At 45.9% G+C, this 25,063-nt stretch overlaps 1 non-coding gene across 1 annotated transcript; it reads left to right on the plus strand.

Moving 5' to 3' along the window:
- Nucleotides 1–568: 568 nt before the first annotated feature.
- TRNAP-UGG lies at nt 569–640 on the plus strand. Its single transcript has one exon. It is a non-coding gene; the product is annotated as a tRNA-Pro (tRNA).
- Nucleotides 641–25,063: the final 24,423 nt, after the last annotated feature.

The following is a 25,063-nucleotide window of genomic DNA, read 5'->3' on the forward strand; positions in this document are numbered from 1 at the left end:
CACCCCAGACGTCGAAACAGCATAGAGAAAGATCAGAGCGGATCTTGACAGTTCGCCTCTTCAGAAGCTTCGCCGCCTCGGACATGACACCAACAGAAGTGGGCGCCTACTATTTCATATAGATGGATATAGGTTCAGAACACTTAGCAGCTAGCGTGTTTCCTCTGCCAGCTGACTTAATCTACTCTCCTGTCAGGAGGATCCAGGCTGTTTTGGCCTCGTGACACTAAGATTTAAAACTTCTGAAAGCGTTTGGTGCAATGGCTGAACATTTTTGTAGTGGGACTTGTTGTAATTGCTGCCGCGTTGATGTTCTGGCCTCCATCTATGTGATGTGGTTGCTAGCTTCCTGGATGAAGCATTTCATTGCAGGGGTTCTTGCAGCGATTTGATGATTACGTACTACCTATGAATGAATCATGTGCGGCGTCTACCAGTGCGTAGATGATGGAGTTCCCAACTACTGTGCTTTTGAGTTTTGGCCAAGGAGCAGGAAAGAATTTGTTATGCATGCCATTTTAATTGAAACTTTGTTTATATATAGAAGACAATAAATGTTATCAACCAAGGGCGTTTGGTCTAGTGGTATGATTCTCGCTTTGGGTGCGAGAGGTCGCGAGTTCGATTCTCGCAACGCCCCTTCTATTTTGTTTATCTTTTTAAAATCACAAAACTTACTAATGCTGGAAGAACACAAGAAAAGATAACCATTTGGAGTACTTGCAAATAATTTTAATCTCTTACCTTGCTGTGATAAAGTTGAGTCATCCTCTACTTGAACCAAAAACAAAAGAGATTGACTTACGGTACTATACAGGAAGAACAGAAAAAACAGAACTTACTAAAAGATCACTGCTGAATTCCCGTGTTTCAAACAAGACTCGGAGTTGCACATATTCTGTCTCTTGTATTTTCACCGCTGAATGCTACTGAGCTGGTGGTATATGTTTTGTACAATGTTTGCTAAGCAGACAAGGAAAAGTGTTTTAACAGGGTTTGCCACGTAAGCAAGAGAAATGTCAAGGCTGCTCGATTAAGTGTGTTGGTTTATGTCCGAAGAGAAAAGGGTGAGGGGCTCGCCGGTGCCGCCAAGACACCAAGGCGGCATATCTCCTCCGGCTTAGGCGCATCCCATCGTTCAGTCCGCGTCCTGAGCGCCTCCATCTCCACAACACACTCATCAAGCCTCATGTGTGCCATTCTTCTCCGCTCCACTGCAGCCTCCTCACCGGCTGTCATGTCGAACACCTCCTCCCACCCATCCTCCCACGCCTCGCTAGCGTTGCATAGCTCGAGTGTTCCATTCCGCCACTCAGTCCAACTCCACCCACGATGCAGTCTTTCCACCACACACACCTTGCCCCTGCCACCGCAAGACATGGGGTGTCTGCATGGGCGACAATTGGCGCCGCTGAGCGGGCCAATGCTCCCCAACGACGCCACAGGCACGCCGTACCCAACCGGTGGGAATGAGTATGATCGGTTGCTCACCACGCAGAAGGACATCCTTCGCTCCTGAGCCGCAACCCTAGACACCTTGAGTTGTGCTCTGAATGCTGCCTCTGAGTTGAGGGCCTTGTACCCTGCTGCATTGAGCCGGTGCAACATGGAGAGGCGGGACAATGCAGCCTCTGAGGCAGTGCGACTCCCGATACCGAGCCGGTCATTGAGGCCACCGAACGTAGAGCCTTGGGGAATGATATAGACATCATCGGAATATGGAAAATCGGAAGCGGAGAGCGGAGCGGTCCAATAGCCATCGACACGGGAGCGGACAATCCAGTTGTATGTAAATTTGCCTTGAGATTCACGCTCCCGAATGAGGTCCAGGCAGCCCTCCACCAGGTGAAAGTACCGGAGAAGACCCTGCTTAACCAATCGAGGTTAATTGTTAGTCCCATTCGTGTCAGTTATTCGACAAGTAATTCTAACACGATAGATAAAACAAAGAGATAAACATGCATGTGTTGAAAGCGACGGTGGACCATACATGAGTGTACTATAATTGGCCGGCTGCATACATATAGTCTTGCCGCACCGCAGCCGAATCACTTATCCCATATGGATACGTTACTTCAAAACTATTATCAAGCTATTTGTTGAAAATATTTTGTACATCGATCAAAGTAAGGGGTAATGCAAAAACCGTTGTTTGGACGGTTTTAGGCTAGTTCATTTCTCTTTGCTAGTCCAGACGGAGATTGAAAATGTGAAAGAAAATGAATTATGCTTCACTAGCTGGTTTCAACGGGTTTGCATGGTTTGGTATTTTGCTCACCCCTAGGTCAAAGTTAGAGATGTTGGAGGAATCCTGCTATACATGCGGCAGTTTCAGTCCGATTTGTATACGACACGCTAAGAACAACCCTTCGTCGGTGGCACAGATCACCGGATCATGTATCGTACACAGATCGTACAAGGTATTGTCGTATGTCTAGTACTTTCGATGTTGGAGCTATGCTGTCACTTTTCTTGCTGGTAGCCAGACAAGCAGGTGATTATGCTTCATGCATGCATGGATGTACTGGAGGGTAATGTTTCTCTCTTCCATCCGAAGCAATTTAGAACATCTCCAGTCGCGTCCTCCAAAGCATCCTTCAACGGGATTTGTAGCGCATCGGACAAAAAAACGTTCATACCCGCGTGCTCCAAAGCCTCTTTTTGGCTCAATAAGGTGTCCGGCGTCCCGAGCTAGTCCCCGCTACACAGGAGGCGCTCGGGGGACGCCGGACACAACGAAAAGCGAGGCAAGGAGTGGCGGGACCGACGCGTCAGCGACACATTGAAGTTTAACCTAACCGCCGTCTACCTCGCGACGGAAGTCATTGGCGCGTAGTGACAGTGCAGCGCAACGAAGCGTCTCGTCGCGCCTAGCTCTGCGTGACGGCGTTAATGAGCGTCACCGCTCCCCCGCCTCCCTCCAGACTATAAAAGGGTCGCCCTCTCATCGTCCCTTACACACAAACCCTAGCGCCTCTCTCCCCAACCCTAGCCGCCACCATCTCAAGATTCGACGCCATGTCCGGTAGAGGCGGAGGTTGAGGTCGCGGTTGTGGGCGTGGTCGTGGCCACGGCGGAGCTGCACGCTCGCCGTCGCCTGCGACGCCGTTATCTTCATCGTCAGACCTGCAGGAGGAGGAGCGGCAAGTGTTGTTCGAGTTCGTCGTCATCCTCAAGGGTGACCCACTCGGCATCCAGAGGCTGCCGGACAAGTTCGCCGACTTCGTCGCCGGTGACGAGCCGGCCTCGCTACATCTGTAGGAGGCTGCCTACGGCTACTGCCAGCGGATTATGAACGTGATCTCCGACGTGCGCGCCAAGATGTACCTCCACACCGGCTGGGAGAAGTTCACGCGCTACCACCACCTCCAAGCCGGCTTCGTGCTCACGTTCTCCTACCTTGGCGAGCGCGACATGAGCGTCAAGCCGTTAGACGATGGGCCACATGCCACATCACCATCTATGGGCCACCCGGGCTTGCCGGATCTAGGCCATGCCGTTGATATACCCATAAAGTATACCCACAACACTGCCGCCGGCACTACCACGGCGACAACACCGAGGAGGACGACGACTAAGTGTTGTTTCTTCGCAGTGAAAATAGACACAAAGGTTTCTGGTTGTTCTTCCTCGAAAGAACCAAAAGGTACCGTCAATAGCTGGATTTTCCAGTTTGGGTGACCGGGAGTGCCTGTGAGTGTTCTTTCTTGGCAGCGAACACACGAAATTTACTGTTTCGTTATTTTGCAATGTTTTAATTTATGTCAACCATAGTTCAAACTATGTATTAATTTGTATAAACCATGTTCCAAACTATGTATTAGTTTGTGTAAAACCATATGCCTAACTATGTGTTAGTTTGTGAAAATCATGTTCCCAATTATGTGTTACTTTGTGTAAACCATGTTTCCATTTGTGTATTAGTTTGTGGAATGTTTCTTCTCTTTATTGAAATAAAAATGCAAAAAAGGCAAGAAAAGTGAGTATTTTAATATTTTAAAAAGTTTGGGGGGCGGCGTTTGGGGGATGCAGCTGCGGAGCAACGTCCCCCAAACACGGCACGAACAAAACACGCCCTCCAAACGCTCGATCCAGCATCGTTTAGAGGACGCTTTGGGAGACCCAGTTGGAGATGCTCTTACAACTAAATAGCTTAAAGCACGTCGTGCGCGAAGTAGCCGCTAAAAATATACAAGATCATGTGTCATGTTTTGTACTACCCTTTCTCTAAATAGACCGTCTGAAATTTGTCTAAATCTGGATATATTTAGACGCTATTTAGTGTATAAATACATCTAGATTTACACAAACCTCGTACTACTTTTTGAGGGGAGATCATGTCATGTTACCATGTTTAGGTCGGCAACTTAGAGTTTGGAACTGCCCCTGTTGGACTAAAAAAGGAAGGAAATCAAGAGTACGTTTGAAACCGTCTCCCGCCCCCTGAATTACGAGGGAAACCGGCCGTCTTTCGATTCCTGTCACGCAACTTGAGTATCTACGTACATGCGCATGTTCTTGTTTAATTATATTTAGATCGTGAATGAAGAAATTAGACACTATAATAATTTGGTTTACTTCTAGTTTGAAACAAGAAAGAATGATTGTTTATATCCACGCAGTATGCAGCAAGTAATCAGATCGCTCGCCGCGAACACGAAGCTGCAGACGGGGATCGAACCAAAGATGGAGTAAATTTAGTTCGCAAGCAAGGAATGGTAACTGCACCCACGATGGCGCGTACGAACCTGGATGCCGTTCGGGGAGTTGGCGGCCGTGAGGACGCGGGCGCGCTCAGGGGTCTCCTCCACGGGCTCCGGCCGGAACACCCGCACGGCGGCCAGCGTCGTCGTGCCGTTGCCGAGCGCGCGGGCGAGGAGGGAGAACTTGTAGGCGTTGGCGTCGAGCGGGCTATGCAGGAACAAGTCGACACCGGCAGGACCGAAATGGTGGAGCGCGGGCGCACCGAGGACGTGCCGCGCGATGGACGGGCCCGTCAGCTCGAACCGCCGCGCCCCGCCCACCAAGCACACCGCCACCCGCCCAGTTGGCGGAGGAGGAGGAGGACCGGCTGACGGCGGCGGGAAATGTAGGGTGAGGTGGAAGACGGAGGGGAAGGAAACCGCGGCGGCGATGAAAAGCAGCAATGGGGTAAGCACGGCGGCCAGACGGCGCCGCCGCTGGCCGGACCCGGGGCTTTGGTATTCGACCATCCCCGGCTTCATGGCTGCTGCTCGCGGGTGTAGTAGAAAACCCTTGGCGTAGTAGCTAGATCATGCATGACATCCGTCCTCGTATTGTCTGATATAGGTGGCGAGATCAGCCGAGGCGGGCGGGAGGATGGCGTCGAGATTTCGTGCTTGACCTCGCCTCTCATACATACATTTATAAATACATACCCCCACCCCCTCCTCTCACCCGGGAGTATCAGTTGCCAAGCTAATTAGAGGTTAATGTAATATTCTTCAGCGGGAGGTGATGTTTCGTCACCCCCTCATTTTCTTCCCATGAGCCTACTGCCGTTCGAAGAATTAGGAGGGATAGACCGCCTTCCGGAGTGACTGAAAGCAATGAAACCCCCACGTCATGTCCACTAGAGGGAATCTCGATATAACTTGGGATCAACTACTGCTTTCCATGTTTCTATGGACTCACCAAACAAAAATTAAGGTAAAATCACTTCGTCCAACCGTCATCCGGAGAATTCGGGGGTAGAACTCGCGGGGCACCTGCGTTAAGTTTTCACAACAGATCGCGCTTTGAAGTGCCATCTGCGCGGTGTAACATTCGACATATGTCGGTGTATAATAAAGCCTTTGCCGTGTTCCGCACGGGCTTTTCCATGCCTTTTGCTTGTACGACAAACATGTGATTTCCGGTAGTGGTGGGAATAAAATGGTTTAACAGAAAAAATTAGTCATGACACGTATGTAAGCAATAATAAGTATTTTTACACCGACGCATTGGTGTGGGTGTCTCCGTCAGCATCCATTGTGCTTTGAGATTCGGATAAAAAGAGGAGAGAGAAATAAATCCTTCCATCTATCACGGTGGGCACGAATCTCGAGAAATAAATGGACGGTGATGGCAACACCAATGCATGGGTGTACAAAAGTATTTCCACAATAAAAAGTTCAATTGTAAGAATAGTGCAGCAGGAAAAAAATTATGTTGCAACCATATGGTGCAACTGGAAATTTTCAACTGCAACTATGGTGCAACTAGAAGGGCGGACCTGGCGCAGAGCTTTCAGCACTGGATACACCCCTTTTTAACCATTGTGCAACTGATGAGCACCAAGGCTAAGGAGTTGATAGATATTTAAGCTAATTCTAGTTTAACCAGGAATCAGTAAAATCATTAATTGTTCTATGTAATATACTCATTATTTTTTAGATTGATCAAATAATGCTATTCTTAGTTTCTTTGATATTTCGACAAGATCCCTCCATTTAGTTGGAGAAAATAACAGGGATACATATAGTACCAAAACTGTGAGATCACAGATTTTATCACATGACGCTGACTCAACACATACATTCTCGTAGCCATGCATGCATGTTTTGGTGCATGCATCTCTCGTGATCACAAGATGTAATCATATTGCTTTGAATTTTAAAGAGAGTTTTGGTAATGTGGTAGATCCTTATTTTGCATGGTGTTATAAAAGTCATAGTATTAGCTTATGCTTAATCATAGCAAAAAAAAATGAAAATGGGGATCAACCCTCACCTCTGCATTGAATAGATGCATACATGCATGTCCATCGAATCATAGGAAAACTTGTAAATAAGGAAATAAAGGCTATATGAATCATAGGAATATTAATTATGACAGTAACAGTGGAAAACTTTGACGTTGCTATGTCTGCTGAAAAAATTGTTGGCAAGGATGTCTGTTAAACTGAGCTGGAAGGAGTACTTATTTCTCTGCTAATTAGATAGTATGTCATTAATTAATATGCACTATGTATTGACATACTTTTTGCTTGCTAGCGTTAGGTGTGGATACAAGAGTTCTTATATCGTCTTGATGGGAAGGTTTTGGGTTAAAAAAAACACATCCTTGATGACAAAAAATGTGATGATTACGAAGGGTCATCCAACTGGGAGATCTAAACTTGAGCTTATGATTCACGTGGTCGAGAAATACATGCAAGTAGATCATGGATAACAATGCACACAGCACACATTTATTTATTCGAAATAGGAGATGCACACAGCACACATACAAATTATGATCTAAAGGAAAAATAATAATTATGCATACACGGCAAGACAAGAAGTATATATGTGATTTGTGACCATGTAAAATGAAAATATGATCATTTCAGATTTGTAACAAAACATATATATCCATCGTGGCTGTATACACATTTTTGGGGCTTCTTTGATTCTCACGATTCCTCCGAAGATCATTTTAATCAAAGATGCCCAGTGGCTAACTGGACAACTTCCCTGGTCTCTGCGGCTCTACCCGAGGAAGGCTGCTTGTGCACCAGTGCTCACCTGTACATATGCAGGCTTTATCTGAGACAAATAGTTAATGGAAGCAAGAAAAAAATGTACATTTCAGTTGACTTGAAAATATATATACTAAATTACCTATAAATATGTGTGGTAATTATTAATTTAATTTTATGTGAGATGTCAGTGAACGTTGGAACCAGCTAGAACTGCCGACCCAACGCAACTGACCTGCAAAAAGTCTAGATTGCCAAAGAAAGATCTTGTTGCTAATAACAGCGCATTAATTTAATGTGGCTTCAGTTGAAATATATGTTAAGCGATGATGTTCCAAAGTGAACATCTATTACCTCCATCTCAGTTTGTAGGCTCTGCCGCAACCTCTTTCACTAGTGGAAAACAGGTCTTTTATCGCGGGTCGTAAGGACCATTTGTCGCGGGCGGCCAGCCGCGACAACGAAGGCGCGACAAAAGGTCCACCCTTTTGTCGCGGGTCGCTTACCACCCGCGACATATAGTACACCACGTGGAAGGCGCGGGGCGCGCAACGCAGGGGACAACCCATTTTGTCGCGGGCTGTGTTACCACCCGCGACAAAAGGTCCTCTACGTGGCGCGCGCAGAACGCTGCTGCTTTAGGGTGCAGCACCCCCCCCCCCCCGCCACCGCCCCCTTATATTTCATTTTTTTCATTTCAAAATAAAATTTGCATATATTTGTACGGTACTACAAGTTGTACACGTCCATTCATTATATATAGATCGAGCAAACAAATATTGGAAGCAAAAGTCGATCTATTCGTAGATTCCCCTTACACATATACATGGAGCTCACGACTACTGGGAGTAAAACCCGTCGTCTATTCGAACTATTACATGGGGATCATGTGATGCGCCTATTTGGACTAAACAATCCGTTGTTGTCTATTACTTCTCTAATCAAAAGTCCCGCCACTTCCTCCCTAATTCCTAGTAGGTGTTCCTGTGGCCGGTTGGAACGTCTCCCGCATGAACTCGACCTATATAGGAAAATGAGATGAATATGACTATATCAATCTTGATAACGAAATATTGACGATAATAAATTAAAGTTGTGAATGTTATTGCTTACGTTGAATCTATTATTGTTGTGCTTCTCAGTGGTTAACATGCGAATGGACTCGCAAACGTAGTATCCACATAGATTCGTCCCCTGTGGCTGCTGGGCGCACGGTACAGGAGTAAATGTTAGCTTCTCTGCAAAGTTACCCGGAGTATGATTATTGAAAGCTCTCCAAGCCCTGCCAGACAAAAGAATGATTGAATGAGTGGATAATTAATTGATATCTCACAAAAGATATAACGCAGAAATGATTGAAATTACGTCTGGAGCAACTTCTACAAGTCGTGGAACCCGTCCAGGCCTCTACTCAATGGGTCCCTTACTTCAACTATTCCCTTATCAACTTGAATGTCTAGCAGAATCCAATGGAAACTGTCAGGAGTTACACTTAACATCGAGTAAGAAAAATTGAATGTGCATAACAGATCAGTAAGACTCTCACTCGTAGTTGTAAGGAAACAATATTGAATCACATAAATGTTGCTCCCCTAAAAATTTTAGTAGGTTTCCCCCCGTTTCTTCGCGTTTATTCTTTACCGTTTCATGATGTACTTTATTTGGGTCAACAAACCCAATATTGATAATATTATTACTTTTGCATTCACTGATCTTCAGTCTGCATAAGAGAACACATAAGATATATATAATGAGTATATGCAATGAACACGAACAACTGAATGAACATGAACTTATATGTAGTTAACAACTTACAAGCAATAGCAACTCATGAGAGATTTGTCGAGGACGTCCAAATTGAATAACTGCCAGAGTTAATTCATCTCAATATGGATCTCCTCCTTTCGGTAGTAATATTCATATGGGATATTCGCCACGATGTAACTTATGTTCTCCTTGCACGCATCAAGGTACCACTGATGCAAATTCCGCATATGCGTTGGCAGTTTATGCAGCCGCTCTTTGCTGACCAAGTCGGCCCCGTAGACAAATTTAGGAGCTATATCAGCAGTGGGTAGTGCAGCATCATGGGCACTCAGCAATTCCTCCACGGTACAGCCCATCGAAGCCGCTAGCGTCGCAGCTTCTTCCATATTGAAACCACCACCATGTTCCAGGTACACCTTGGGAACATCAAACACTTTGAGTGTTGGGATCGATTGTTTGGTCTGTTCTCCGAGCTGGGGAACTTCCTTTCTTTTTTTGCATGTTGTCGTTTGCTTGGTCTTGAGGGGTGCACTTGTTGAACTTGATTTCTTCCCGGCTACACTTCTAGCTGATGATTTGCTCGTGCTAGCACTATCCTTCTTCTTACCCTTGTCATCAATTACCCTCACAAGTGTGCGTGTATAGTCATCCTTCTTCTCGTGTAAGTCATATTGCGATGGTGTGTTCAGAAAATCAAGAGCATATGCTTTTTGCTTCTCGTGTATGGCGCTGGCGCTGGAGGTTTTTCCTTATGAAGCTGTTCATGCGTGTGTTTCTTTACAATGGCATCATTTTTCTCGTCAGTACGATCGTAAGGACGGGGGGGGGGGACCTTTGGTACTTTTGGGAGGGGCGACTGCTTGCGGATAGGACTCTTGAAACGCTTCCGGTTGGGTGCATTCCGAGTCTTAGTGGGCGCAGGCGGCGGCGCTGGAGATGGAGATGGACTACGGATGTCGTGGTCGACGTCGTACTCATGGGGTGATGGTGGCGACATGTGATCAGCCAGAGGAGGTGATGGTGGCCTGCGATCAGTTGGAGGAGGTGATGGTGACCTGTGACGACTAGTACTAGGGGCTACCCAGTCTGGAAGCTTGATGTTTTTCTTTTTCCAAAGAATGATTTCTCCCAGTAGTCTCCGAGTGTATCCCGACCATCACCTCCAGGGATTACGAGCTGCAATGTCTCCCACGACGGTATAACTGAATCCACCCCGACACGAGCATAGCCAGCTGGAATCTCATTGCCATGCCATGTTGCCGGCTCACCTTCAGCTCCAAATGCAGGTAAGACATAGCCGACCGCCATCTTAACAGATAAGTTCCTGAACACCTCATGGAGATCACAAGGTGTTTGCTCCTTGATTCCATCCACGGGGTCGCCACGACCGCCATCTATCATCTGTAAAGGCGCGGCCTCCGAGTCGGCCACGCTGCTGTCTCGCTGTTGAGATATGCCGGCAGTATTATCTGGCTCACGCTGTTCTTTTAGTTCATTAATCTCCCGCTGCTGCTGCTGAATCTCCCGCTGCTGCTGGTCAAGTTGGCATTGGAACTCGGCCGTCCGGTCATTCTCCACCTCCAGCTCGCGTTTTTTTGCTCTCGCTCGGCTTCTATAAGTCCCCGCGTCGTCCGGAAACCCAAGCGACCACGGAACACTAGGGCCAAAGCCTCTTGTTCGTCCTCCCTTCTCAGGATTACCGAGGACAAGCGTCAGCAAGTCTTTCTCTCTATCGGGAGGAAACTTCAGTTTTGCCGCCTTAATATCTGTCGTCACTTGAATCTATTTTTCCCTGGGTACCTTAACCTTGCTGTCACTTTCAACAAGGTCCCCTGTCTTCATGTCATACTCACAGCCATGCCCAAGGAACCAATTTCGAGCCCTAATGTCCCATCCTTCTCGGATGGGTTCTGGAGTGATCTCATTCCGTTCCATCTCAGCCTCTTGTGCATCCCACTTAGGCATGGCTACTTCGTAGCCCCCTCGCGCCGTATGATGGTGATATTTCTTTTCGCTTGCATTCTTCTTGTTTTTCTTTGACAGTGACACAACCTCCTCTGAGTCTTCGTACTTCAGAAATTCTTCCCAGTTATTCTCCTGCTTAGCTAGATAGCCTTCGAATATTGCAGGCTTCTTCTCGGCGTTATAAGTTGCCCAAAACCGGTTCTTCCACGCTCGGAAAAGTTCCCCCATCTTCTTAAGAGCCCATTTCTTCACTAGCGCCTTCTGCTTGTCCATCTCAGACTGCGATCCCAAATCTGGCAAAGTGAAATGTGCCATGAGGTCGTCAAAAAGTGTGTCTTTGTACCTATCGGCAACCTCACTTTCGGACACATTCTTGGTCTTGTTCCATTCTCTAATAGTGACCGGAAGACGATCCCTAACCAGAACTCCGCACTAATTTTTAAATGTCGTTGCGACAGCTTTGGGTGCCACCGGTTGGCCTTTAGGTGATATAGCTTCAATTGTGAAGTGTTTTTTTTTGTCAACTTCTTTGCCGGGCCTCGTTTCTCCAACTTATCTTCGGAGGCCTAAGAGAATAAAAATTAATTAATTTATATACATATGTACATATAGAATTCCATTAATGCCTCTAGTGATTGTATACCTAGCCATCACCGGAGCACTCGGCTTCTCCGTCACCGGAGCCGTCGGCTTCTCCATCATCGGAGCCGCGGTCTTCTCCATCACCGGAACCGCGATCTTCTCCATCACCGGAGCCGCGGTCTTCTCCATCACCGGAGCCGCGATTTTCTCCGTGGGCTTCTAGACCATCGCGGATTATGTCCTCGACTAGGTCTTCCTGTTCCAAGTCTCGATGGAATTCGAATGGATCCATTGTTTCTGCAAAAAAATTAAATCGATAAGTACATGTTCTAACTCTAACCAAACACTAACCCTAGCTAACCAAACACTAACCAAACCCTAATGCTAACCACGGATCGGGTAGGCTCAAGGAGGGGAAGGCGGCGTGGAGCAGGGAGAAGAGGGCGCGTGATGTAGAAGATCTCGACAATGCTCACGTGCGGAAGAGGGTTTTCGCGAGAGGAGACGGTTCGTGAGGGTGTCGGCGACTAGTGTTTGCGAGAGGGTGTTCGCGAGAGGGAGAGGGCGCGTGAGGGTGTCGGCAACTGGTGTTTGTGAGAGGGAGAGGAGAGGGAAGTTGCGGCGTCGGGGGTGTTCGTGAGAGGGAGAGAAGAGGGGTGTTTGCGAGAGGGTGTTCGCGAGAGGGAGAGGGCGTGTGAGGGTGTCGGCGAATGGTGTCGGCGAGAGGGAGAGGAGAGGGAAGTTGCGGCGTTTCAGAGGTCTCATAGAGGGAAGTTGCGGCGTCGGGGGTGTTCGCGAGAGGGAGAGAAGAGGGGTGTTCTCCCACTCGCGAACACCCCCGACACCGCAACTTCCCTCGACGAGAGGAGAGGGAGAGGGCCGGTGTCGGCGTCGGGTTCGTCGGTGGAGGAGTCGTCCGCTAGGGCTATATACTAATTAACTAACTAACAAAATACATGAACTAATTAACTAAATATATATACTACTAAATTACTAACTAAATACATATACTAAAAAACTATATTAAATCAACTAACTAATTAACCATATACAAAATTACTATAAACTAACTAACTAACTAATTACATAAAACTAATTAACTAAATAACTAATAACTATAAACTAAATAACTAATTACATAAAACTAATTAACTAAATAAAAAAAATGGCCGAGGGCGCCGGCGCCGGTACTGGCGCCCCTGCTAGTGGGCTACCTGAGGCGACCGAGGCGGCGGCGCAGGAGGACCTCGAGGGAGGAGGCGAGGCGGCGGCGCCGGAGGAGCTTAGGGAGGCGGCGCGGCGGCCCCGAGCGCGCGCGGTAGAGGGAGCGCACGAGCGGCGGCGGCAGAGAAGGCTCGACGAGGAGGCGACGGCGGCGTCGGGAAAATTGAGCAGCCTAGCGGCGCAATTTCGAGATAGGTTTGGCCTCCAGTGTCGCGGGTGGTGGCACCACCCGCGATAAAAGGCCCCCTTTTTGTCGCGGGTCGTGCCACCACCCGCCATAAAAGGGTTCATCGCGGGTGGTGGCACGACCCACGACAAAAGGGGGTTGGGGACGATCCGCGGCATCTGCATCCAACGGCTCCGGCCGTTTGAATCCAACGACCTGGAGCCGTTGGACGCGGATCAGTCCCCTGGTTATGTTTTTCCTTTTCCTTTTTTAAATAAACCCCTGTTTATCTATTTTAAATTAATAAAAACTATTATTTTAATAACTTTTAAATGGTAACTCAAATAGAAATGTTTTAGATATGAAAATTGATCAGTGACACCGACTAAGGTTTCCCCGCTCGTTTAACTTTGATCCGTTTATGTTTCTTTTCTACTGCGCACCGCAGCCGTGCCACACGTATCGCTTCCCCGTGCCACGTGATGCCGCCGCTTCCACGTGCCTGGCCCCGCCGCTGCCGGCGTGCGACGTGTAGCCGTGGCTTACATGTGCCATGCCCCCGCGTACGCTATATACAACGTCGCGTGCGTGCGGAGCCACGCGTCGCTGCCGCCTCCACTCATTCATCTCCGGGATGCCGCCACGCCGTCGCGGGTCATCCAGTTTCCGTGGCGTCCGACTGCCGAAGGTATTCATGGTAACCCGGCCAACAAGTACAGCTGCTCTCCAACTTTGATGTCACTCATGAGATGTCTTTGCAACCAACTACCGAAGGTATTCATGTGTTGACGTGTAATGAGGGACTCGGGCTGGCCCGGGTTTATTTCTCGTACAACATTTTTGTGTTTCTCGATGTACGGAGCCACCAAGCTGGAATTGTATAGAACTATGTAGTGTGCTTGATTGAAAGAAAGCTTGTCCCTGCACACCGTTGCTTTCCTTCCTAGTGTGCCTTTTCCAGTCAGCCTCCCCTCATACCGAGATTAAGGAACACCAATCGGCTTAAGGTCAGGAGGAAAGTCAACACAAAACTCAATGACCTCCTCTGTTCCGTAGCCCTTTGAGATACTTCCTTCTGGCCTAGCGAGGTTATGAACATATTTCTTTAAGACTCCCATGAACCTCTCGAAGGGGAACATATTGTGTAGAAATACAGGACCGAGAATTCTAATCTCTTCAACTAGGTGAACGAGGAGGTGCGTCATAATATTGAAGAAGGATGGTGGGAACAACAACTCGAAGCTGACATGACATTCGACCACATCATCCTGTAACCCTGACAAAGTTTCTGGTCCATTACCTTCTGAGAAATTGCGTTCAAGAATGCACATATCTTCACAATGGCTAGTCGAACATCTTCTGGTAGAAGTCCCCTCAATGCAACCGGAAGCAATTGTGTCATAAGCAGGTGGCAGTCATGGGACTTTAGGTTCTGGAATTTTTTCTCCTTCATATTTACTATTCCCTTTATATTCGACGAAAAACCAGACGGAACCTTGATACTAAATAGGGCTTCAAAAAAGATCTCCTTCTCTTGTTTGGTAAGAGTATAGCTGGCAGGCCCTTCAAACTTCCCTGGATGTTTGTCGTCTCGTCCTTTATGACGTTCCTGGTCCTCCTGTGCTTCAGTTGTATCTTTTTTTTTCCCATACACGCCCAGAAAACCTAGAACATTCACACAAAGATTCTTGGTCAGGTGCATCACGTCGATTGCAGAGCGGAATTCCAGGACTTTCCAATATTCTAGCTCCCAAAAATAGATTTCTTCTTCCACATGGGCGCGTGTCCGTTAGCGTCTTTCGGAACAGGTCGACTGCCTGGACCCTTTCCAGAGATAACATTTAAATCCTTGACCATGTCAAATACAACAGCACCACTACGGGGGATAGGCTTCAGACGGTGTTCTGCCTCGCCATTGAAATGCTTGCCTTTTTTCCTTAAAGGATGCCTGCGCGGAAGGAAACGACGATTGTACGGGTACACATTTTTCCTACTTTTTCCCAAATATTTACTTTCAATCTCATCCAAACAGTGTGTGCATGCATTGTATCCCTTGTTCGTCTGTCCTGAAATGTTACTAAGAGCAGGCCAATCATTGATGGTTACGAATAGCAACGCTCGTAGGTCAAATTCTTGCTCGGTGTGCTCATCCCAAACACGTACACATGGTTTGGCCCACAACTCCAAAAGTTTATCAACTAATGGCTTTAGGTACACATCAATGTTGTTGTCGGGTTGCTTCAGGCCTTGGATAAGCACTGGCATCATAATGAACTTCCGCTTCATGCACAACCAAGGAGGAAGGTTGTATATACATAGAGTCACGGGCGCTGTGACTGCAGCTCTGCTCCCCAAAAGGATTCATGCCATCTGTACTTAGACCAAACCATAAGTTCTTTGCCTCACCTGCAAAATCCTGGAACACTCTCCCAATGTTTCTCCACTGCCGACTGATATGTCTCAAACGTATCTATAATTTCTTATGTTCCATGCTACTTTTATGATGATACTCGCATGTTTTATACACACTTTATGTCATTTTTATGCATTTTCCGGCACTAACCTATTGACGAGATGCCGAAGAGCCGATTCCTTGTTTTCCGCTGTTTTTGGTTTCAGAAATCCTACAAAGGAAATATTCTCGGAATTGGACGAAATCAACGCCCAGGGTCTTATTTTTCCACGAAGCTTCCAGAAGACCGAGGGAGAAACGAACTGGGGCCACGGGGCGCCGACACCATAAGGTGGCGCGGCCAAGGGGGGGCCCGCGCCGCCCTATGGTGTGGCCCCCCTGTCAGCCCTCCGACTCCGGCGCCCTTCCGCCTACTTAAAGCCTTCGTCGCGAAAACCCCAGTACCGAGAGCCACGATACGGAAAACCTTCCAGAGACGCCGCCGCCGCCAATCCCATCTCGGGGATTCGGAGATCGCCTCCGGCACCCTGTCGGAGAGGGGAATCATCTCCCGGAGGTCTCTTCATCACCATGATCGCCTCCGGATCGATGTGTGAGTAGTTCACCCCTGGACTATGGGTCCATAGCAGTAGCTAGATGGTTGTCTTCTCCTCATTGTGCTATCATGTTAGATCTTGTGAGCTGCCTATCATGATCAAGATCATTTATTTGTAATGCTACATGTTGTGTTTGTTGGGATCCGATGAATATTGAATACTATGTCAAGTTGATTATCAATCTATCATATATGTTGTTTATGTTCTTGCATGCTCTCCGTTGCTAGTAGAGGCTCTGGCCAAGTTGATACTTGTAATTTGTCAATTGCCCAACTGTAATTTGTTCCATGCTACTTTTATGATGCTTCATCTCTCGATAATACTTGATTCACACTTTCTGCGCCTAGCTGAAACGCGTTAAAGAAAAGCGCTTATGGGAGACAACCCATTATTTTACTTCTGCACTTTATTTTATATTTGAGTCTTGGAAGTTGTTTACTACTGTAGCAACCTCTCCTTATCTTTATTTTATTGCATTGTTGTGCCAAGTAAAGTCTTTGATAGTAAAACCAATACTAGATTTGGATTACTGCACAGGAACAGATTTCTTGCTGTCACGAATTTGAGCAATAGTCTCTGTAGAAAAATCAAAAAAAAATCTGCCAATTTACGTGCGTGATCCTCCGATATGTACGCAACTTTCATTCAATTTGGGCATTTCATCTGAGCAAGTCTGGTGCCACTTTAAAATTCATCTTTACGAACTGTTCTGTTTTGACAGATTCTGTCTTTTATTTCGCATTGCCTGTTTTGCTATGTTTGATGGATTTCTTTGTTCCATTAACTTTCAGTAGCTTTGTGCAATGTCCGAAGTGTTAAGAATGATTATGTCACCTCTGAATATATGAATTATGCACTGACCCTCTAATGAGTTTGTTTTGAGTTTGGTGTGGAGGAAGTTTTCAAGGGTCAAGAGAGGAGGATCATACAATATGATCAAGAAGAGTGAAAAGTCAAAGCTTGGGGATGCCCCCGTGGTTCATCCCTGCATATTTTAAGAAGACTCAAGCGTCTAAGCTTGGGGATGCCCAAGGCATCCCTTCTTCATCGACAACTTATCAGGTTCCTCTAGTGAAACTATATTTTTATTCCGTCACATCTTATGTGCTTTACTTGGAGCGTCTGTTTGTTTTTGTTTTTGTTTTTGTTTGAATAAATCGGATCCTAGCATTCTTTGTTTGGGAGAGAGACACACTCCGCTGTTTCGTATGAACACATCTGTTCTTAGCTTTATCTTTAATGTTCATTGCGAAATTTGAACTACTTCATTCATTGTTATATGGTTGGAAACGGAAAATGCCGCATGTGGTAAATGGTTTAATGTCTTGAATAATGTGATACTTGGCAATTTTTGTGCTCATATAGATCTTGTTTAAGCTCTTGCATCATGTACCTTGTACTCATTAATGAATAACTACATAGAGCTTGTTAAAATTTGGTTTGCATGATTGATCTCTAGACACTACAAGAGATGGGGGATTTGTTGACGAAAACCCTGGTGACAAAAATGCATACCGTCGTGGATGTGTCCTTATAGGTGACGAATTCATCTTTCGTCAAGCATTTAAGGTAATGCTTGACGGTATGATTTGTCGTCAAGAAAAAATCGTCACCCATTACCCAAGCGGGAAGGGCTTCCATCGTGTATGTTAATAGGTGACGAAATCAAAGATCGAGGTGACGAAATATTACTAAGTTACTTTATTAAATGTTATTAGTTTTATATATCATGCGTGACCCAGTTGTCAGGAACATATTTAATTAAGTAAAAATTGTGGTTTGGAAGAATCGAACAAGGGCTTCGGCGTGACCGACGAGGAGTCTTACCGCTAAGGTAGATATGGAATTTTGATCTGGATCCGTAAGTAGTCTATTCTACATATTTATTTCAATGGTGTGATCTAGATGTTACGACATAATAATTCCCTTATTAATATTTATGTCGGCCGAGGGTGCCTCGTTTAAGTCGCGCCGCTAGCGAGACACGGCCTATATAGGTGCTCTTGCTAACGGTCGAATCGACTAGGGTTCTCGTCGAGGTGAGAAGAATTCCGTGAAGGCTCCATTGTGGTGGCGGCGAGACGCATCATCGGTGAGTTGTCCTGATTGTTCGTTAGGTCTAGATTTTTTAATCGGTTGTCAAGATCTGTTCCGAAGAACGTTGGCATGTTCTTAAGCTGAATTGTAGGCAATGGATCGAAGTTGGATAACCGATGGCACCCGAAGTTCACAACAAAGTACATGGCAGGTGTTAGGGATTTCATCAAGTTTGCGCGAGAACACTTGGACAATACAGATGAACCAATCTTGTGCCCTTGCAAGGACTGCCTAAATCTGATACGTCGGGATATAAAAACGATCGAGGATCACTGCAATTGTTCAGGTATGTCCATGACGTATACAAGATGGACTAGACATGGGGAAGATTTTAGTGATGACGAAGGGCGGGATAGAAACGATGATGGTGTGTATGATAGTGACAACGATGAAGAGGAAGACAATGGTGTTTGTTATGTTGATGATTCGTCTAGTATGATCGATGAACTGCGAAGTACGGAAATAAAGGTCCCGACCTGCCAAATCTGTATGCTAATCTAATTGAGTCAGCGAAAAAGAACTTTATGAGGGATGCACCTCTTTCACTAGGTTGTCGTTCATCATTAAGCTCATTCATGTCAAATCATACAGACTCGGATAAAAAACGAGAGGATTTGATCTCTTACTTCAGCTTTTACGTACAGCTTTGCCGGATGTGGACTTTCCCAAATCATATGCTTGATGCTAAGAGTGTTCTTTCCGATGTTGGGCTTGGTTATGAGACAATTCATGCATGCAAGTTTGATTGTTCTTTATTTTGGGGAGATCACAAGGACGATACGAACTGCCATGTTTGTGGATTATCAAGATATAGAGACCCTCATCTGGAAAAAGAAAATCCCTCACAAGGTGTTAAGGTACTTTCCTATAATTAAAAGGTTGCAGAGACTATTTGTTAAAAAGGAAATGTCGACACATACAAGATGGCACAAAGAGAAGAGGGTTGTTGAGCCCAATGTACTTGAGGCACCCTGCTGATGGTGAGGCATGGAAGCACTTTGATGGCAAGTTTGATTGGTTTGCTAAAGATCCTCGTAACATAAGACTAGGTTTTGCCACGAGACGGCTTCGAGTCCTTTTGGAAGTATGAGTAATCCTTACAGTATGTGGCCTGTTTTTGTGATTCCTTACAACTTCCCACCATGGATGTGCATGGATCAATCGAATTACATGATGGCATTGCTAATCCCCGGAAAGTATTCCCCGGGGAAAGATTTTCATGTATTTATGCAGCCACCGATAAAAGATATGATGCAGCTATGGAGTGGTGTGGAGACATTTGATGCATGCACGAGAGGAATATTTCCCATTGCATGCTGCGTTTCTTTGGTCTATTCATGATTATCCTGGATATGCCACTATGTCGAGCCGAAGCACAAGAGGATTTCATGCGTGTGTGCATTGCGATGAGAATCCTTGCGCTGAACCTTTGAAAAACAAAATTGGATATATTGGGCATCGGCGATTTCTTGATAAAAAACACCCATACGGGAGAAGCGAGACTTTTCAATGGTACAAGCTGAGATTAGAGATCCACCAAGGAAGTACACACCCAAAGAGGTAGCTGCGAAGGTAGAAATGGTTAAGGATTTTGAACATGGGAAAAATCCAATAAATAGAAAGCGGAAGCGTGCAAGCGTACCCGGTGAACCAACATGGCACCCGAAAGTCAGCTTACATCATCTACCGTGCTGGCGGAACTTAAGATAGCTCACAACTTAGATGTGATGCATATTGAGAAGAACATATGTGACAATATTGTTGGTACACTACTTGAACTTGAGGGCAAGAATAAGGACACTCGTTAGTGCTAGAATTGATTTGAGGAAATTCAAAATGTGGAAGAAGTATTGGTTGCGAGAAAATTGAGAAGGATGATGATGATGCAGCGAGTAAGTTATGCGAAGCCCCCTGCACCATGGACGCTTTCGAAGGAACGGAAGAGACATTTGTGTAGGTATTTGGCAAACACTAGGTTCCCGGATGGTTATTGCGCAAGCTGGGGAAGATGTGTGAATATTGATGGTTGTAAGGTTACCGGTATGAAGACGCATGATTGCCACATACTTCGCAGCGAGTGTTGCCGGCTGGGCTCAAGGGAATTGCATCTAAGGAAATGTATGTGGCTATTGCGAGCTAGGAAGATTTTTTAGGGAGCTGTGTGCCAAAACCACGAAAGTTGATGTGCTTGAATCGATTGAAGGTTGAAATTGTTGTGATCCTATGCAAACTTGAGAAGCTCTTCCCCCCGGCTTTTTTGATGTAATGGTGCACTTAGCTATTCATCTTCCCGAGGAGGCTCTTTTGAGGGGTCCTGTTCATTATGGTTGGATGTATCCAGTTGAGAGAATATTAGGTTATCTAAAGTCTACGGTCCGTAACAAAGCAAGGCCGAAGGTTCTATCGCGGAGAGCTACATTGTTGATGAGTGTTTGATTTTTTGCTCTAGATTTTTCAAGGATGGCACAGAAACAAGATTTAACAAAGATGATAGGAACCAAGACATTCGGAGAAAACCTGATCTCGACGAGATGGAAGTATTTTCGGTTGGAGCTAAAGGTCTTGGGAAATCCATTTTGAAACATTTTGACAAGGAATTTGACAAAATGGTTTGGTATGTGCTTGAACAAGCTGTGACGATGTAGAACGTTATATCAAGTAAGTAGTTAGCTTCACTTTAATAACTACTTCTCAATGTTGCGAACATAATTGTCCTGTATTTCATATGTGTTTTTTCTATGTTTCGGTGAATTCCGACAAGAATTGGGAGGTAGGGGTGTGCGTGACATCGAGGAGACGGTTCGGAGAGAGTTTGCGGGTTGGTTTGCAAACCATGTGAGACAGTTGGACAATGCATCGAGAAGATTTGAAGTCTCCGGCTGCTTGGGCCGGACCGGCGTGTAGTAGTATACGCTGGTTGCAACGTAAAGGGTGCGAGGTTTCGCACGCTTACTCGGGATAAAGACACGAAGACTCAAAATTCGGGCGTAGCGACTAAGGGATCTTTTGGTGATGCGAGATGAGACCGACTACTATGGTGTTCTGCAAGAAGTTCTTGAACTGCAGTACGGGACTAACAAACACGGTGACGAGTCCGTGTACTTGTTTCGTTGCGTCGGTTCGACCTTGCGAGCAAGGGTTCGATGATAAAAGATGATGGTTTTTTTAAAAGCGTTAACACTTCTATCCTATGGTTCAAGAATTCACCATTCATATTGGCCGGTCAAGCTGAAACATGCTTCTATTTGGAGGATACAAAGTTTGGTGATCCGTGGAAAGTGGTGCAGAAGTTCAGCCATAGACATGTGTACGACGTTCCAGAATTAGAAGATGGTAACGATGATGCATTTGTACGGAATGAAGACGCATACCGGGGGGATGAAGGTTCGGTCGACCATACATTTCATGATGTTGTCGACCTAGACGAGGAAGCGAGATGTGGAAGCGAGAGGAGGATGATCATCGTGCTTGCTGAAGTTGTACGTATTCATGATGCTCGTACAATCCGTGAACTAGAGAATGCGGAAGATAGTCCCAATGTTGACATGGATATGAGCGAAGATGAACTAGAGAATCGGGAAGATAGTCTCATTTTGGAAGAGAACATACATGATGACGAGGGAAAAAATTCAGAAGAAGATAGTGATTTAGATTGATAGAAACATGTAATGCATACAACTATATGTTTTGTTCCAAACATTTGAAATGTTCTTATTTAGATGTTTACGATCTCGAACTTGTCATTGAATTATCCGGAAGGTTTTAAGAGCAAATTAATATAAGCAAAAATATGGACAAATATAAGAAAGCCAACATGTCGGTAACATAACTTTGACAATGGTTTTAATTAATCGACACTTGACACGATTACAACCAGCAGCACGATATGACTAACTATTGTTTTAACACAAGCAAAATCGACAATCGCATAAAGAGTCTTACAACTTAATTTAAACCTAAAGGGGCTGCATAGTTGGACACACCGGCACCATGAATCACGGACTAGCTACTCCAGATCGATTTCGGGCACATGGGTAGCAAACAAGTAAACCCCTGCATTTCCCGGGTAAAGCAAGAACGAGCATCTTGTCACCCATCCGAAGGTGCTTTTCCTTGTCCATGAACTCCTTCCACCCATCGACGCACATACGACCATCGTCCGAAGAAATTGCGTAGGACGAATGCACCAAAGTAATTGGGATGGCACACAATACTGATTGCACCATATTGTTCCATACCTTTAGGAACCAAACGGCTAGGGATTTTCTGTTCCAACAGTAGGGACATAGTTTAGTTAACACTTGTACGTAATGTAGGTCGCAAACTTAATGAAATGATATGATCTACTGCTTACCACGTGTTTGTTGTAATTTTCGTTGTTTGTCCAATTCGAGTATGCGGCATTGGGACAAGTAGTGCTCCTTGATCATAATCTCCAGCATTGTGGTACTCAACAAGGTAGTCCAAGTTGTCCACTGAAGAATGACGGTATGCATCATCCTCCAATTTATCATTGTTCCATCGGTACTATCGAGCGAGTCAACAATGTCACGCTTCGTACGGGACAAGCTGGTAGTAAGCTGCATAATTAAAATAACCGACATAAGATGGAATAATTAATATGATCAATCATTGTGTCCAAAGGTGGAAAATTACCTAGATGGATTAGTGGTTCGGTTCCGGTTATTACAAGAGTATCCGACCGGATGAGTTAACTCGAAAATTAACTCCATGCCAACCTTAAAATTGTACACTCTAGCAAATTCGTTCCAAAATCTTCCGTTGATATAGGTTACGCCAGCTCTGTTGGTAACATTAACAACAAATGCATGGCCATCTTTGGTTTTGAGTGCAGCTTCAAAAGTTGTCCTGTGGGAGGTCTGGACACCATACTTCTTAAGGAAATACGGTCTATAGTAGCAAGGGATGACCTAAATTCAGTAGAGTTAATACAAAAGTAAGTTAAATATGCGTCTACTCGGATAATCACCGAGTCTCAGATCTTGGACTTCTATCGGCACATATACTGAACTTCTATCAGCACATATCTGAACTTCTATCGGCATAGGACTGAACTACCGATACCTCTATCTCTAACAGCTACAACTATCGTAAAAGCTGGTATGAACGTAAAAGTTATCACAACTATCGTAAAACTCAACCATAAATAAGCGGTTAATACATATGGTGACCAACAATTATTACACACATCCGAATAATAGTACTAAACTAGCAATCACTACTAGGATCACGTGTTAAACTTTGATGTGGCGGCGAATTAATGAAACATCCGAATGAATTTTAAACTTATAAGTGCATGTACCGTCTTCTCCTCAAAACCCTCTTGTAGTGTTTGCACGAAAAAACCTAACGCGACTCCCCCTCCGCCGCACATCCCCTTCTTGTCAAAGCAAGCTCGGACACTTGCAAAAAATATGAAGAAAGATTACCAATCGGAAACAACGATCGATCGCGAGACGTACATGTTATTTACGTACTCCACTAGTAGGCGCCATCCTTGGTCTCGACGCGGAGCGAGAGTCTTACAAGTCTCGCCGGCGAGAGACGTGGCGAGCTGTGGCGGCGAGAGACGTGGCGAGATCCGGCGGCGAGAGACGTGGCGAGATCCGGCGGCGGCTGAAGGAGGTCGTGAAATGATGGCAAGTTATATCGTGGAGTAAATTTCGGTAGGTCAATAGGAGTGCAAATGGGCGGTGCTTGGGTTTAGACGTGACAACACGGTCCAATGCGCGTCGGTAGGACTAGACCCGCGTCAGTTTTCTCTTCGTCCGCCGTGTCAATATTTATCCCCTTCCCCCTCCCCTACCGTCTCAATATTCGCACCGCATCCTGGTTTCCACTTTCCACACTTCTCGTCGTCTCCTCTCCCTCATTATCTTCGTCTTCCGCCGCTGCGTCGCCATGGACATGGATGAGCAGCAAATCTACAACTGGACTAGCAAGCGCACAGTCCACATCCACGACGACGAGGACCTGGATGTGGTCTACACCAACGACCCCTGGGAAGTGCGCCGCGTCCTCGACATGTACACGGAGTGGCTCATGGAGGAGGAGCACAAGTTCGTCGGCCTCGACTTCGAGTACACCAACCATCGAGCCGAGGACGAGAAGAAGATCGCCGTGGTTCAACTCTGCATGCATCGACATGTGCTGGTGTTCCACTACGCAGCGTAAGAACTAATCCCCTTTTTTAATCTTTCGTTTGGGGTTTTTTACTTGCCGCCGTTCTGTCTCTCTTTGATTTTCGTTTGACACTATTCCCGAAAATCAGTACATTCCCGATCTAAATCTGCTACACATTGTTCCAGAAAAGCAGTACATTCCCGATCTAAATCTGCTACACATTGTTCCCGATTTATTAATTTGTTTCATCTTCGTCTCCTCTGTAGGTTCTTGCATATTTGTAGCTGATCCGTGACTAGTACATTACTTTGTTTCTTGCAGTGCTAAGCTGGTGGGAGTCTCCGGCAATCTGCGATTTCTTTCGAGAAGGCGCTACGTTTGCGAGTGTTGACATCCGTGGTGACAAGAGAGTTCTGCGGAGGACATGGCACATGGAGATTCCTTCGAGTACTACGTCGATCTCCGGGACGAGTACTTCAAGTACACTCGGTCATGCGAGGGCTGGCATGGCTACCATGGCAGCAAGACTCATTGATTCATGGTTCGGTGATATGAAGAAGAAGTTCCACCACCATCGCCACGGATCGTGGGGGACTTCCCACTTCCAAATATGAACATCGAGTATGCAGCCATTGATGCTTGGGTCT

Source organism: Lolium rigidum, chromosome 1, assembly GCF_022539505.1.
Source record: "Lolium rigidum isolate FL_2022 chromosome 1, APGP_CSIRO_Lrig_0.1, whole genome shotgun sequence".
NCBI lineage: Eukaryota > Viridiplantae > Streptophyta > Magnoliopsida > Poales > Poaceae > Lolium > Lolium rigidum.